This window comes from Pinus tabuliformis, chromosome 1_2, assembly GCF_031772625.1.
Source record: "Pinus tabuliformis cultivar Carrire ecotype Pingquan chromosome 1_2, CPIR1, whole genome shotgun sequence".
Taxonomy (NCBI): Eukaryota; Viridiplantae; Streptophyta; class Pinopsida; order Pinales; family Pinaceae; genus Pinus; species Pinus tabuliformis.
In genome coordinates, this window is record NC_142298.1 from 649,042,187 (window position 1) to 649,060,735 (window position 18,549).

The window sequence follows — 18,549 nt, forward strand, 5'->3', positions numbered from 1 at the left end:
AGTTAATGAACTATCCTTCTATATGAAATCCATCATGACAAGCATCAATAATATAATTTACTGGAGTCAAAGGTGTTAGTCTTCTTTATAGGATCAAGATGTCCAATGGATGGATCATAGATGTTATCAAAACATCAAGTGTATCAATGTATCAACATTAGATAGCCTCATAGAATTCAACACTAGGAGTAACATTTCATTATAGGAGACATAGATCCAAGTCACTTTCATATACATGTATGAGCCATTAAAGAAATAGACATTCTCGTCATACCTTAGGGCTTATCAAGCCAATAGCTAAAACATTCCATGCATACCTTGTGGTATTACCTGTGCACCTTTTCATTAGACACACACCGCTTGAAGCAATTTGTCATCTTTTCATCAAGTGCCTCTTTGTCTCTTTCTAGATATGCATCTCATAATGATCCTCAAGAAGTATCTACTCATCACATCTCATCAAGGAGGTTAGAAACATCCATATACTCAAATACATATGCACGAAGTACAAGCAATAAAGATAATCATCAAATACAATAAATACTTATCCTCAGTGAGAGGTGATTTTCTCCTTAATGAACCAATCTTCAAGATCCATCAACGCCCATGGTCCATATCCCAATGTTTACTTTAAGTATCCAACTAGATCTGTAAGGGATTATACCATCTAGGGCTTCATCGAATCTTCGTCAAGTGCTTGAGCATATTTACATAGACCATGTGAGAGTGCCATACATCTAATCTCAAGTACTTTCCATAAACAAAGGTTTTCTCTCCAACCCTAACCTCATATAATCCATCAAACGCTAATCATCAGGATGGATAGGGTTATCTTCAAACCCTAGAAATATTTTAGGTCTCCACCATCCTCTTCTTGCTTCCATCAAAGGTGTCATCGTCGAGGTAATTTCCATGACTTTTCTTCAACCAAGCTCTGATACCATGTTAATTTTTCATACAGTGACATTGTTCTTTGCTATGATAGTGGTATTTAATCATTAACACATTAATTTCACCCCATATCATCATTACCTTATTCAGATACGAACTATTATACATCAACATATGAATTATATAGAAAGAAACAACATCACCATCATCATCAATGTAATGGAATATAAAAGGAACAATAGAAAAAATAATTCACACACATAGAGACACTAATATTGGTCTAAGATGAGGGAAAAACTCACTATGGGGAAAACCCTTGCAAATCTTGTTCTTCTTAGATCATCATAAAATGATGTAGAAAAAGAGAGTACAACATCCATAACTTTGTCTATGCAGAAATGCAATAATGATATCTATAGAACATATCTGATCATGTCAGGAATTAGAACCCTCATACTGATGGTTGTAATGTGTTGTCAGAAGCTAATGTTAATTGTTTAATACTATTGTCACTGTCAATGAGCCCAATACATATGTTTGTAGCAGAAACTAACAAATCAAATCTACATATCTACAAATCTATATAATAATAGAGAGAAAATGAGATCTACCAAATCCCTGAAGTCAATTGAGGTGAAGATGTCAAACCTGAGATCTGAATTTTGGTCACCCTCATCACCACTATTTGTGTGCGACTAAAACTCCTTGGTCACTCTCTTTGTCACTGTATGCAAGCGATTGTGAGTACAAAGTCACTCTCAGGAAGTATTTATGTATGAAACTGTGGCATAATATGGCTAAGATCTAGAGTTGCTCCCTTATTGTTGTTGTGCAAGTGACCGAGATGCCTTGGTCACTCTCAGGACTACTATGTGCGACCGACTAGGGACTGATGCCTTCAGATTTGTCTCTGAAGCCATAGTCACTTCCATAAGCCTCACTTCCAGCACCCAAGGGGAAAGATATTATGGGAATTATGGGATAATAGATTAAGGGTGATTTAGGTTCTCATGTTGACATACTCACCTTCATAGAGCTTCCCTTGTTTCATCCAATTCAATGTATTGGAAAATAATGGCACACCTTCTTGCACACTCCTCGTTAGAGGCTAAATTTTGAAGTATGAAATAAATTAAATAATGGGCTATGTTATTCTAACCATGAATCCAAAAGCCAATATTGGGTTGTTCCAATGACTAAATAGCCATAGATTGATAAATATTTTAGAGAAGTCGAGGGAACAAAATGCTTCCCAATATGGTTTCCAATAGATGTTGATGATTGTTTAAGTTTGTTTGAACTTGAACAAGACAACTCCTTGAATCCCGTTTCCACAATGAGATAATGGGACAATGTTCTCATAATTTGCAGTGAAGGGGAAAGTGTTTTGTGTGTTTTTTTGTGTGTATTATGTAAAAAACGAGTAAATGAAAATTTACAACAACAAGGAAAGTATCATAATATGTACATCATAAATACATCATTTACAACATCATCATCATAAATAAATGTTAAAATAAATAAAAAATGCACATCATATTTAAACAAGTAATGAAGTAGTTAGAATCCGAACACAAAAGCCCAAAACTTTGTAGAGAATAAGTTGCAGAAAGTAATAAAGAGAAACTGTTGAACTAAAATATGCAACAAAACAAAGATATGCAAAATAATGAAGCTGCAAAAATTGATGGCTGAGTTTATTAAAGATAAAAGAGTACAACCAAAATCCTAGAAGGAAAACTTCTGCGAAATATTTTGATCGGTCTAGTCACAAACTACTACAATATAGACCATATACAATAGCTTAGGAATAACTATAAATGAAAGCAAGATAAAATTCCTTGCATAAGTGAAGTATGGGTAGCTTGTCTTCTTCCAAAAGATAGTTGTTAGTATTGGTAATTAATAACCATACCATAAAAATAACAAAAAATAAATTAGAAAGGTACAAGATACATGCAAATTTCCTTGGGAAATATTCATTAAGTCAGCCCATCTTGTCTCCCCTTTATTAAACAATATTGCTTTCATCTTTAGGATTAGCTTCTAGCTTGTAAGAATTTAAAACTGAAGGATGAATTACAACTGGAAATTAATAGCATACCTCTCTTTAGAGTTTTCTTTCCCTTTCCTTCATATATCCTCCACCCTTTTAAAGAGATCCAAAGTGGTTTGGACAATTATCTTGATTAGAAGATTGTATTTGTCTATTTCTAATCTAAGTGATTAGATAAAAGGAGGATGGATGTTCTAAAGGCATAAATACAAGTTTATCTTAAATTAAATTTTTTTGACTCTAATAGGTGTAACCCCTTTTTTTACTTATTCGATTGGGTTCTATAATATTTTGTCTTTATACATAAGTGTGTAAGAAATGTGAGGCACATAAATTTTTTATCTCATAAAATTCTAGCGAATCTTATAATCACAAACAATGTCAGAATGAAGAAAACACAATCATGAATTTCATATGCAACCCATAATGTATATCACATAACCAATATATATATATATATAAACTTATCATTGTATCACCAAAACCTTGTGTCCCCCATTTCCCTTGTTTCTCCATGAATCATTCATATCCAATGTGGTACCAAAGTAATGTAAATTATTGTATATAAATAGAACCATAATGTTTCTCCTCAGAAAGATGAGGCATCATAAATATAATTGAAACATCAAGTAGCCAAACAATGAAAGTGACATCAGCAAATGAATATGTCTATCAATAGTGTTGAAAACCATACGAAAATGAGTTTTTCTAAATAGAACATGTTTTGAGTACAAAGATTAATGCCCTTTCTTTTGAAAAGGAGTTGAATCTTCCTGTTGTTCCTTTTGTCGTGGGTGTATGTCAATAAATTTGAATAACTATGGGAGGAACCTAAGAACTTTGTTGTTGTTCACTGAAAGTATGTATCGAAGTAACTGCATGTTTTAATAATTGACCAACAAGACTAGCCAATACCATGGGCTACTTGGAAGCTTGGTGCATTGAGAGAGGACGTTGAGTAGTAGGTACATATGGTTGAGGTGTTGTAGGAGGAGTATGCACTATATGAGAATCAACAAATTGCAGATGTGACACATGTTCTTCAGGAGGAGGATTGGGTGGAGAAACAATAGGTCAACCTTGTATTGAAAGTAAAGGTTGTGTAGAAACAACAAGTACGCAACCATCATTATTTGGATTAACTAAAGGGGAAAACATATGTGTGGGGATGGAGACACCCATAGTGGATGGTTGAGGAAATGGAGGATGTAATGGTTGAGGGTGCACCACAAGTTGAGGTTCAAGATATCCTAATAAGTTCACCACAAATGTACATAGCAATTTCATTAATTCTTGAGAATCGACATCAAAGTGAATAGAGAATTTTGGTCTTTTCCCCCTATCATACCTAGATGTTGGTTTATATTAACTCCCATATCATGCCCCTTCTTATAATCCTATTAAAAAATATCATATTGCAACAAATTTGGTATATTACTCAAGGGTAGTGGAAGATGTGGCATCAATCAACATAAGCACAAAACAATGAGTTTGCAACACCAAATAGGAACAAAGTTAAATGAGAAAAAAGAATCATGTCAATATCCATATATATATATATATATATATATATATATATATATATATATATATATATATATATATATATATATATATATATATATAGAAAGAGAGAGAGAGAGAGAGAGAGAGAGAGAGAGAGAGAGGTCAAGGTGGTAGAAAAGGACCTCTTCAAATCATCTCAAATATCAATGTAAAGAATAGAGCCCTTATCATACATGGGCATATCTAAAAGATGCATTCGAGCCAACAAAATTTAATGGAAGAACATGATTAATAATCAATGGATATGATCTTATGAAGACAATCAAGAACCAATTCTGAATTAACATGAAAGAGAGTGTAGATAGCAGTAACGAGGTTGGATTGTCCAATCGAAAGAACATATATCACTTTCATAAAGAAAACCATATAACCAGAAAGAATTAGACCCATAGTCGAAAACAACTGAATGAAATAGTGTATTATAACATAGATCATTAGGGGAATTTTTAGGTCTAAAATGGGCCTCCTAAGGAAATTATAAAATAATTGTGGAAATAATAAAATAATATTAGATTACTTGTATTTTTAACTTATCTCCATATGGGCCTATTCAAATGTTGAGCATAAACACTTGTTGGATATATAATTTGATTCCTCATCCAATGCGTACCCATGTTTCATACTTTTGATGGATCCTGCTACATGAAAAATGAGAAATACGTGAAAAATGTGATTGCAATCTTGTTTTTTCATGTCTTCGTTAGTTTTCATGTAGCAGGGTCCATCAAAAGTATGCAGCATGGGTTCTCCTTAGATGAGTAATTAAAATTTTCATCCAATGAGTACTCGCTCTAGAAATTTGAGTAAAACCTTAGGGAGATAACTTGAAAATATGAATTGAAAAAACAGTTTTATTATTTTATTATTTTTAATCTTTTACCTTTTTACTCCAAAAGTGATGAACCATCCTCCATGGTTAACATCATCATCTTGAATCCTATTGGTTCTTATAAAGTTTATTTTGTTTGTAAATTTTTCTTAGGAGGCCCATTTTAGATCTCAAAATTCCCCTAATGTTTGAGACATGTCACTGTATGAATGAGAATTGGTGTTGGTACTAAGATAGGTCTCGTGACTTGTGCATTGTTAAAATGGATTAATTTAAGAAAATTGACAAAATTCTCATGCACACCTTCGCATGGGTATTTTTCCCAAAGCCTTGAGACCTTAAGAGCTCCCTTACATGGTAACATAGATTAGTTTAATTTTTTTGGACTTCTAATAAAAAATCATAACAGAGAAAATGACAATTCTCTTTAATTGAAGCCAGATGGCTTAGTAGATGAATAGGAACAATGGTCAATGAATTTTTATTTTATTTTAAGAACCATTGATTAATTCATTTGAGACTATTAAACAAATCTTCCAAAGAAGATAACAATAATGACTGTGGGGTTTTAATTTATTAAATCATAAACTAAAAAAAATTCCAAGTTTATTACAATGACCATGGCCAACCATGATTATCTCAATTATTACACCAAATGCTATGTGCCCAAGACTTAATAGCCTCAAGGGATTCACGACATATTGCACAAGAAGAATGACTATCGGATGGTAAAAGATATAAATACTAGAACTATGCACAAGAATTTATGAGACCAACATTGTGACCAACTAAGACCATTCATATATATATTCACTAAAATATGTAAAGGTTATGCGCATTAATTTATGAGACAAACATCGTGACCACCTAAGGCCAATCATATATATATTCAGTAACATACACCGGTAGTGGGAACATGGAGAACAAGGAGAAGAACTCATAGAAGTACATATTGTTGATGAAGGAAAATTGGTTTAAAACGTACCTGGTGAGTAATAATGTTTGAAAGAAAAGGAAAATGATAATTTCATTAGTCGTGTTGCTCTTATGTAATCGTCATCCATATTTGGGATGGATTTATTCAATGAATTTTACTGTATGGAGGTGTAGAATGAGAAAGATCAAAAGAAATGAAAACCTTAGTACCTGGATCATGGAAAGAAATGAGTTGGATGGCTCGAGGTGGTGAGTATGATGGGAGTAAATGTAGCCATGAATGGTGGAGTTAGTGTGGCGTAAGGCTTAACATGCTAGCTTTTCCAATGATTAAAACGTAACATGGTGAAATAATGCCAATGTAGTTCATTTATCATGATTCGAGCATGAGTTATCGTGGGTAGAACAAGTTGGACGAATAATAGATTTAAACGATGGACATGTATATTGTCAAAGTAATTCCCATATGTTAAAAAAATTGGTTACCAAATAAAAAATTCCACCAATAATAAATATAATGCATAAGGAGAGGTGCCAAGTCTTACGAAGGTGATTTCCCATTAAATGTCAGAGATGTGACCATTTTATGTAACATTAATCCCGAAACCATGTCGATTGATTTTTGGCAGGGACCCATACATTCCAGGTGGCAGACTCTCATATAAATTATAAATCTATCCAACATGTTAGTGAGCCGTGAATCATATAAACCATAAATCTTATTGGTGAACATTCCTGCAAAATACATCAAACATTACATCTCATAATGTTGAAAACTCATGCTATCAATAATACATGAACATTTCAATGTGAAATTTAATCCATAATGTATACCATGTGTATATACACACTCATTCAAACGATATAGTATAGCCTTCAATCTTAGTTTTCATATAAATATATATTGCATAGCTTATAATGGTGGTTAACCATCACAAGTTATAACAAAGCCTTTCAACCAAACTATAAGTCATACGATAAAGTCAAACACCAAATATATATATAACCCTTTTATTTGCAACAAAGAAATTGCATGCAACAACCCATATTTTATATACTTATAACTAATGAATACCACATATGCCATGACAATTTCACTTTTTGTTGAGCTTATCTCTGAAATAACCTGCCAGCCACAGTCAAGGAAATATATCCTTCATTTATTTCTATGTAGGAAAATTTCATCATGTTATCAATAGATAAAAATAATCAAATTTGAATTAATCAAAAGGAGTTGTAGCTCACAGGTGAATACACCACCTGGAGACTGCACTCAACAAACAAGGAGGAGACTCTCGCTCACATTCACTCTACATTACATGAATGAATATTACATATTAAATACATGACTAAAAATTAGGTAGCTGAAACCAACCTCCTAAATTCTAGGAACAACTCCTAAACAAAGAAGGTACGTTACAACCACATAACCATTTCTCCATTATTTCTAACTCCCCCCCTTAATGGAGAAAGGGTTATTTTGCACACCTAACATCCCTCTAAATAACTCAAACTTTACTTGCCCTAGAGGCTTAGTAAAAATGTCAGCTAAATTATCACAAGTATTACAATAATCCACACAAATTTCCTTTGACTGTATCTTTTCTCGGACAAAGTGAAACTGAGTATCAATGTGTTTAGTATTCTTATGGAAAACTGGATTGTATGCAAGCTTTATTGTGCTTTGATTGTCAGTTTTGATGCTGGTTGCTGCTTTTTGTCCTTCGCCTGCATCACTAAGCAATCTCCTCAACCAAATGGCTTCGCATGTAGCTTCACACAACGCCTGGTACTCTGATTCACATGACGATAATGCTACAGTGCTTTTCTTTTTGCTACTCCACGAAATAACCCCGGATCCAATACTAAATGCATAACCTGTGATGGATCTACGATCATCCAGGTTGCCTGCCCAATCAGAATCTGAATAACCTGCTAAAGTAACATTAGAAATGTCAGTGTATAAAATACCGTAATTACAAGTACCACTAAGGTAACTCAACACACATTTTGCTGCATTCTAGTGACTGTTGAGTGGTCTGGACATAAACTGGCTCAGCACCAAGGATAATTTTAGGGGCGAATGTTCGCCCTTTGGCGAAATTAAGGGGTTTTAAATTTTTAGTGGGCGAATATTTTGTATCATAGTACATTTTTACAAATCACCTCAAATAGCCCGCCTTATTTTAAGGGAGAGGGTAAAAAAGGTAAATTTAGCCCTTGAAATTAGGACTTACAACCTTCCATTCGCCCATTTTGAAGAATAGGTTTTATTTAAGTGAATCCATTCACCCATTTTCAAGAATAGGTTTTATTTAAGTGAATCCTATGGGCCAAATACCATATTTATAAAAGAGGTATGGTAAATAAATAAAACATTTTTTATATTTACTCCATAAGTCACCTTATATACATGTAAGGGTGAACAAATAAAAATATAAGTAAAGAGGAGGTATGGTAAATAAATAAAACGTCTTTTTATACTTACTCAAAATGTATGGTAAATAAATAAAAATATAAATAAACTAGACGTATCGTAAATAAATAAAACCTCTTTTTATATTTAGTCCATAACCCTCGTTCTATTTATGAAGGCTCAAGAAAGAGGTTTTATTTAAGTGAATCCTATGGGCCAAATACCATATTTGTAAAAGAGGTATGGTAAATTAATAAAAATATAAATAAACGAGAGGTATGGTAAACAAATAAAACATTTTTTTATATTTACTCCATAAGTCACCTTATATTTACGAACACTCAAAAAATGGGTTCTATTTAGGTGAAACCTGGGACAAATACCATGGACTAGATTGTTATTAATACCATGCAAAAAACCATTATTAACCCTAATATTAGAATTAATAAAAATAAAAATGGCACATGGTATTGACCCATGGTATTCACCAAAATGGCACATGGTATTCACCTGGAATGTAGCCTATTTAAATGGGGGAATTAAACCAGCATGTAGCCATACCATGCAAAAAACCATTATTAACCCTAATATTAGAATTAATAAAAATAAAAATGGCACATGGTATTGACCCATGGTATTCACCAAAATGGCACATGGTATTCATCTGGAATGTAGCCTATTTAAATGGGGGAATTAAACTAGCATGTAGCCTATGCTAAGATTCACTAGGACTTTACAAAGTTTTATTATTTAGTGAAAGACTCGCCAAGATCTTACAATATTTTATAATTGAGTAAAATATTCGCCATGCCTAGTGAGAGATTCGCCAAAAAATTATATATACATATTATATTATTGATAAAATCGCCTTCCATTTTTCCTATATACCATGGAGATTTGCCCATTTATTATATTTATAAATTTAGGGGGGGGGTTCTTAAAATTTTCCCTGCTCAGCACACTAACAGAGTATGCCAAATCAGGCCTAGTTGTCGTAAGATATATTAGACTTCCCACTAGCTGTCTATACAAAGTGGCATCCACCTGTTTCGTGCCATCGTCACTGCTTAACTTGAGATTCTGTTGCAATGGTGTTGCTGCTATTTTAAACTGTTCTATTCTGAATCGTTCCAACAGGTTTCTGGCATACTTTCCTTGAGTTAGAAAAGTTTGACCAAAATCTTTCCACACTTCTAGTCCTAGGCAATAATGAAGATCACCAAGGTCTTTCATTTCAAATTCCTGTGGCATTTGCTGCTTGATTTCTTTGATTAAACTATTTGCATTCCCTGTTATTATCATGTCATCCACATACAAAGAAATCAAAATTATTTGCCTTTGTTTATTTATCTTGGTGTACAGATTTGGATCGTTGAGGCTCCTATGGAAACTATGCTGAACAAAAAATGAATCAATTTTGTCATACCATGACCTGGGTGCTTGTTTCAATTCATAAAGTGCCTTATGTAGTTTACACACTAAATGTTCCTACCCCTTTTTCACAAAACCAGGAGGCTGTACTAAATATATTTCTTCTTTTAATTCTCCATTCAGAAATGCAGATTTAACATCTAACTGGTGTAGCTTCCATTTATGTTTTGTTGCTAAACATATTAGCATTCTAATTGTATTAAGTTTAGCTACGGGGGTAAAGGTGTCATCAAAATCAATTCCTTCCTGTTGTGAATAACCCTTTGCTACCAGTCTTGCTTTGAATTTTTCTACAGTACCCTCTGCATTTATCTTATGTTTATACAGCCACTTACAACCTATAGGGGTTTTTCCTTCTGGCAGCTCAACTAAGTCCCAAGTATGGTTTCTATATATGGATTCCATTTCTTCATGCATTGCAGCCCTCCATTCATCTGATCTACTTGCTTCTTCATAATTTGAGGGTTCTATAATATTTAAAATTTTGGACATTAAAGCATAGTCTCTGAATTTTGCAGGTAGTCTAGTCTTTCTACTTGATCTTCTCGGTAAAGGACTCACCTCAACTCTTCCTGTTTTAGCACTGTGTGGGCCTGCATCCTCACTTATTGAGCTATCTGCTCCTACTTCTTCCTGTGTCTGCTCTTGCTCCTTTTCTTCTTCTTCTTCTTCACTGTTCAGTTCTATCAGAAATGGAGTGTGGCTGTCGTTGTTAGAGTCTTCCTTTCCATCTCCTATCTGTTCATGAAAAATGACATCTCTTCTTGCAAACACTTTATGAGTCATAGGATTATATAATTTGTATGCTTTATATTCTGTGCCATATCCTACAAATATGCATTTCAAGGCTTTGGGATCTAGCTTTTTCCTATCTACTTTTGGTACATGAGCAAAAGCTTTAGATCCAAATATTCTCAGATGACCAACTGCTGGTTTGAGTCCTAACAATGCTTCAAAGGGAGTTTTGAAGCCTAGACATTTGGTGGGACTCCTATTCTTTAAATAAACAACAGTATTAATGGCTTCTGCCCAAATACCATTATAAATGCCCTTACCTTGAAGCATACTTCTCGCGCACTCCACAACGGTCCTGTTCTTACATTCTGCTAATCCATTCTGATGTGGAGTGTGTGGCACTGTGAACTGCTGTATAATCCCATGTTGCTTGCAGAAGTTCATGAACTCATTTAACCTATATTCCCCCCCTTGATCCGAGCGGAGAATCTTTATCTTCTTTCCTATTTGGTTCTCTATCATAGATTTGAATTCTTTAAAATATTGGAAAGCTTGACTCTTTTTGCTTAAAAAATACACCCAAGAGAACCTAGTGCAATCATCTATAAACAGTAGAAAGTAGTATGCACCTCCTAAAGACCTACTCTGCATAGGTCCACAAATATCTGTATGCACTAGTTCTAGGATGTCTCTTCGTTTTCTGTTGACATGCACAGGGAATTCATCTCTATGCATCTTCCCTAATGCACATCCATCACATTCCAGTTTGATATTATGTAAAACAGGAAGTCCATCGACCATACCTTTATTTTTAAGCAAGATGAGATCTTGTAGATTGATATGTCCAAATCTCTGGTGCCAGAGATTCTCAGCTGTTGATGTTGCTGCAACCATCGCCTGTCGTGGCATGCTCCTTGCATCCAGTTTATACAAATTCCCCACACGTACTCCTGTTGCAACTGTCTCCAATTTGCTATCCTGAATGACACATCCATTCTTGAAGAATTGTACCTGCATGTCCTGGTCTGTTATCATAGAGACAGAGATCAAATTCTTTTTAATTCCTGGAACATATAGAACATTTTTGAGATGTTTGATATCGCCACTAGGTAGCTTCACAGGAATATCCCCACAACCTTTGATCTCATACCCACTGTCATCACCCAAATAAATTTTGGATCCGCATGTAGAATCTTCAAGAAACTAAAAATATTCTCTCTTACGAGTCATGTGCGAGGATGCACCTGAATCGACATACCATATATTGTCCTCATCTCCTCTTGATGCTGAAAGTGCACAGTCAACTGTAAATAGCTGAAGATCATAGCTGCGGTCTTCCTATTCTTCAGCAAAACATCCCTGATGCTTCTCTTGTTTACCTCTCCTTTCATCTGTTTGCCTCTTATAACACTCTCTGATCTGGTGACCAGGCTTTCCACAGTAAAAACATCTCTTAGCATAGTTATCATTCATACCTCTAGATGGGCTCCTTTGAAAGTAGTTGGCCCCTTTCTGCTGCTGTTGTGGTTGCTGGTGCTGATGTTGGTGCTGGCGCTGCTTTCCTCTATGCTGTCTTTTCTTTGCCATCAGAGCAAGGTCATTGCTCTGGGTCTTCAAATTTTGTCTTCGCTCCTCCTCCTGGAGCAGAATTTCTGTCAGCTCATCAAAAGAAGGGGCTTTCTCCCTCGCTGACAACCCTGAGATGAATGTCTCATATTCATCAGTCATCCTGTTCAGTGTGAGGGTAACCAGATCTGAGTCTGATACCTTTTCTCCAACGGATCCCAATTTATCTTTCAGATCCTTTATTCTGGCTGTGAATCCATCAATAGATTCATTCTCGTCCATCTTTAGTGCATACAATTTTCCTTTGAGTGCGAGAACACGATTTGTGTTCTGTGTCTCATACAGACCCTTGATCGTGCTCCAAATATCTGTGGCCGACTTGCAATCTCGAATATGAGGGATAATGTTGTCTTTGACAGACAGCTTCAGTATGACTTTTTCCTTTGTTTCTCTTTTATCCCAATCCTGTTCTTGGGTTGTATTTCCGGATCTCTGTTCATTTCCCAATACGATCGACCATGCGTTCGCACTCTCCACCAAGGTTTGCATTTTGAACTTCCAGTTGGAAAAATTCGTTCCATCCAGCTTGCCAGACGCGTGGAGGTATGATTCCAGACTGTTGTTCATTTTCGCACTACTGAACACTCGAATTGGCCACCACCGAGCAAGTCCGATCTGCTACCACCGAATAGATCAGGAACTTCTCTGTGCCACCACCGGGCAAGTCCAATCTGTTGTCTCCAAATAGATCAGGGATTTCACTATGCCACCACCGGACAAAACCGATCTGTCACGACTGAACAGATCACAGAGCTCTGATTCGCCACCACCGGGCAGGTCCGATCTGCTACCACCGAGTGGATCACGGGACCTCAATTCGCCACCAGCGGGCAGATCCGATCTGCTTCCTCCGAGCTGATCAAGGATCCTCAATTCGCCATCAACGGGCAAATCAAATCTGCTGCCACCGAGCAGAAGCCTTCACGTTCCTCCACCGGGCAACTCTCATCTGCAACAAAGATTGCAGATTTATAGAAAGAAAGGGTTGGCGCTCTAGTCAACGATGAATCCACGCTAATTGCGGAAATCAAAATTTCTTAAAGTGCAGGAAAATTGGCGCGATTAACCAGCTCAGATCCGCGCTAATTTGTTCGTTCTTTTCTCTGGCGTGATTTTCAGCCTCAAACCCGTGCTAATAGCGCGACTGTTCCTCCAAAAAATGTGCTAATTACTGCAATCTTCCAAAAAAAAAATCCGCTCCGAATTTCCGCTCCAACCCTTCCTTTGGCTCAGTGATGATCAGTCATCTGACGCCTTTTCTCTTCAGGTGTTACTGCAGCTCCACCTGATCACACAGCTATCTCTACATGTACTCCTACCACTACAGATGTGTAACTAATGATACATCCCAGAAAAAAAAACAAAATTAAGGCTACCTCTACCCTAAGCTCTGATACCAAGATAAAAATAATCAAATTTGAATTAATCAGAAGGAGTTGCAGCTCACAGGTGAATACACCACCTGGAGACTGCACTCAAAAAACAAGGAGGAGACTCTCACTCACATTCACTCTACATTACATGAATGAATATTACATATTAAATACATGACTAAAAATTAGGTAGCTGAAACCAACCTCCTAAATTCTAGGAACAACTCCTAAACAAAGAAGGTACGTTACAACCACATAACCATTTCTCCATTATTTCTAACTTCAATATGTGGTATACATTAGTTATATGTATATAAAATATGGGTTGTTGCATGGAATTTATTTGTTGCAAATAAGAAGGTTATATATATATATATATATATATATATATATATATATATATATATATATATATATATATATATATATATATATATATATATATATATATATATATATATATATATATAACCTTCTTATTTGCAACAAAGAAATTCCATCCAACAACCTAGATTTTATATACATATAACTAATGAATACCACATATGCCATGATAATTTCACTTTTTGTTGAGCTTATCTCAGAAATAACCTACCATCCACAGTCAAGGAAATATATCCTTCATTTATTTGTATGTAGGAAAATTTCATCATGTTATCAAACAAATAGGATGACTTGTCATTCTTTGAATGCCGAAACATATATAAAATTATGTAGTGAATATTAAGATGTGCTCACTTGTAACCCAAAAACTTTCACTTGAGAGGGTGTCCCACCTACGAGGTCAGGTCTTTATAATTTTGGTTGTAAAATGTAAGAGAGCTTGTTAATGGTCACCGCAATAGCTTGTGAAATTCAGTAAGGTAATGTTAACAAACATAAACAATTAGATTTCTTATAATGTTTTCATATCAAATCCATGTTAAAAATGGAAGGAACTTGTAACAAACCTGGGTTAAAAGTTCATGTAATAAAGTTAATAAAGGCAAAATAAGAGCAAGGTCATGTGATACGTATTCCAAGCTCAATGTTGGGTAAAGAATCCTAGTGGGCATGACTTGTTTATTATGGCTAAGGGAAATTGGCAAAGGAACTGTAAAGGCAAAAGGCATTATTGGCATTTAATTTATGAAAATAAAGGAAAATAGGAGAAAAGGAAGGGGAAGAGATGCAAATTTGGATGAGTAAATTGAAGGAAAATAGAGGAAAAATGAAGAAATTAGAGGCATCAATAATAAAAAGGCTTATGAGGATCAATTCATAGTTTCCTTTTAGCCATTTTTCACTTTAGTTTTCGAATTAGTCTGAGAGAGGAGAAGATCACCAATAGGATAAGGAAAGCAAGCAAGAAAAGGAAAGACAAGGAAACGAAAGGGAAGTAAGGATCATGAAAGGGAAAGTTAGATCAACCAGCTTCAACATGAATACTTGTAGGTAACATGTTTCATGTATGATTCTCTAGCTAGACTGGAATGCATGGTATATGGATGTGTGTATTTGGTTCATTTGTTGTCATTGGAATGGGTTTTGATAGTGGTTTTAGCCTGTCCTTTCCATTCTGGATACCCATTTTTTGATGGGATTCATTCTTGGTTGAGCTTTATATTGTTGGAAGGTTTTAGATCCGAGTGAGGTGGTATCAGGAAAATCCCAAGGGTTGGGGTGGAGATGGTTTTCTATGGGAATCTCTCAACAAGTGGGTGGAGACATGAAAATTCCTCAAGGGATGGTGAAGTAATTATGAGGCATCCAAGATTGATTTGGTTTTGTGGTCTCAGGAACAATTTATGTAAGATCATAGTAGTGTGAGTGTGGAGGCAATTTAACCTTTGGCTTCCCTTGGTTGTTTATGCATTGGTTATCCCATGAAATCACACATTCATACTTGGAATGTTATGCTCTTAACCTGCAAATGATACCCAAATACAGAATATGCGAAGAAAAGATACCCAGAACACAGAATAGCAATGATTTTATTATTCAGAGAGTAATGTTCACTTGCCTCTTCGAGGGGGCAACCTCCAATAGAGCAGAGCTCGACTACAAAATAAGACACAATGCTCCTCGCAGGGAGTCTCTATCCTTTATATATGACTCATACATGCAATACCACGGGCCAGTACCGTGGGTTTTATTAATACCATCTATCTAATACTACGGCCCATTTGCAACTAACTGTGGTCCTGTCATTAATTGCGGGTTAACCACTTACAAATATTAATATGCGCTTTATTGACTCTTGACTATGACGTGATCCCATGACATAAATAAGGGGGTTAGGGTGGGACCCTAACATGCCCTCCCCCTTAAGACTAGCCTTGTCCTCAAGGCTGAAGCTACGAAAACTACTGAAGAATAGTGGTTGGTTCCCAAGTTGCATCTTCCGGAGAGGTGTCTTTCCATTTGACGAGGACTTCCTTAATCATGCGGCTGCGCAGGTGCTTGTCTCGTGTGTCTAAAACCTGTTCGGGTTGAAGCCAGATTGACCCTTCTTCGTCGAATTCAGGTAGACTGGTTTGAACTCGGCAATTGTTCCCAATCACTTTCTTGAGGCACGATACATGGAAAACTGGATGGATTTTTTCCGTAGGTGGCAAAGCCAATTTGTAAGCTACTTCTCCAATGCGCTGAAGTACTTGGTATGGTCCATAGAATTTTGGACAGAGATTTTGACAACCCTTGTCTTTGAGTGATGTTTGCTTATATGGTTGCAGCCTTAAAAAGACCTGATCCCCTTCTTGAAATTGGCACTCTAAGCGATGCTGGTCGACCTGTTGCTTCATGCAGTTCTGAGCTTGATGAAGATTCTCTCTAAGATGGGCGAGAATGGTTGCGCAGTGTTGTAGGAGTTGATCCACTGCTTGTACTTTGGAGCACCCCTTGAGATAAGAAGTAGGGGAAGGCGGTAGTTGACCGTATACTTCTTCATAGGGATTCATTTTGGTGGTGGCATGATAGTTGGTGTTATACCACCATTCAGCCAGAGGTAACCACTGTACCCAAAGGTGTTGCTTTTCTGAAGTGAAACACCTAAGCTAGGTTTCTAGACATTTGTTGACTGCTTCGGTTTGACCATCTGTTTACGGATGATATGAAGTACTGAGTTTGAGTTGAGTGCCTTGTATTTTGAAGAGTTCCTGCCAAAAATTACTGGTGAAGATCGGGTCGCGGTCGGACACAATAGAAGTGGGCATGCCATGCAATTTGAAGATCTGATCCATGAAAGATTGAGCAACCAAAGTTGGTGTAAATGGGTGGGGTAGGGCGCAGAAATGAGCATACTTCAATAGTCAGTCCACCACCACCATGATGATTGACTTTTTCCCTGACTTTGGAAGACCTGTAATGAAATCCATAGAAACCTCCGTCCAAATTGATGCTGGAATGGGCAATGGTTGTAATGTGCCTAGTGTGTTGACGGTTTCCCCTTTATGGCGTTGACAGACATCACATTCTGCTACGAAGGTGAGGATGTCCTTTTTCATGCCAGTCCAAAAAAATGATCTTCTGGTGCGAGCATACGTCTTCTGAAAGCCTGAATGTCCTGCAATGGGAGATGAGTGCAATTCTGCCAAAATGCGACTTTTGAGGGTGGATGTTGGTGAGATTACAACTCTGTCCTTGTAGCGAAGAATATCATTCTGCCACGAGTAGCCCTTGGTGGAATTAGGATCTACCTGCAATTGAGAAATGAGTTGGGAGAGCCCGGGGTGTGAAAACCATTCCCTGCGAGCCTCTTCAATCCAGTCTGGAATGGGGAGGGAAATTGCGAGCAGAGTACTTTCCTCCTCAAATTGGCGAGATAATGCATTTGCTACACTATTTTCTTTCCCTTTCTTGTAAATGATCTCATAATCATATCCCAGCATTTTGGCTAACCATTTATTTTGTTGTGGGGAGGATAGGCGTTGCTCCAAAAAATATTTAAGACTGTGATGATCTGTGTGGATTTGGAAACGTCGCCCCAATAAGTAAGGTCGTCAGGTCTCTATTGCATGTAAGATGGCCATCATTTCCTTCTCGTAGGTAGATTGGCCCAGATTCCTCCCACTGAGTTGTTGGCTTGTGAAGGCCAACGGTCGCCCTTCCTGCATTAAGGCCGCCCCAATACCTGTACCCGAAGCATCACATTCAATGACAAAGGATTTGGTGAAGTTAGGTAGTGCTAAGACTGGAGTGGAACACATGGCGTTTTTTAGAGCAGTAAATGCCTGTTGTGCTTCCTTGTCCCAGAAGAAGGAATTTTTCTTTAGGAGTTAAGTGAGGGGTTTCACTATGCGGCCATAGTTGCGGACAAATTTACGACAATAGCCTGTGAGACCCAAAAATCCTCTCAAGCTCTTCAAGGTCTTAGGTTGAGGCCATTCTTGCATTGCCTGGATCTTTTTGGGGTCCACCTTGACACCTTCACGCCCCACAATGTGGCCCAAATACTCAACTTCTTCCATGCCAAACGAACACTTGGACATCTTGACAAATATTTTATGCTTGCAGAGCAGTTGCAAGAGTAGATCTACATGCTGAAGATGTGCAGCCCAAGTTCCACTATAGATGAGGATGTCATCGAAGAAGACAAGGACAAATTTTCTGAGATATGGTTTGAGAATGTGATTCATAAGGCTCTGAAAAGTAGAGGGGGCATTACAAAGACCAAATGGCATGACCAAGAACTCATAATGGCCTTCATGAG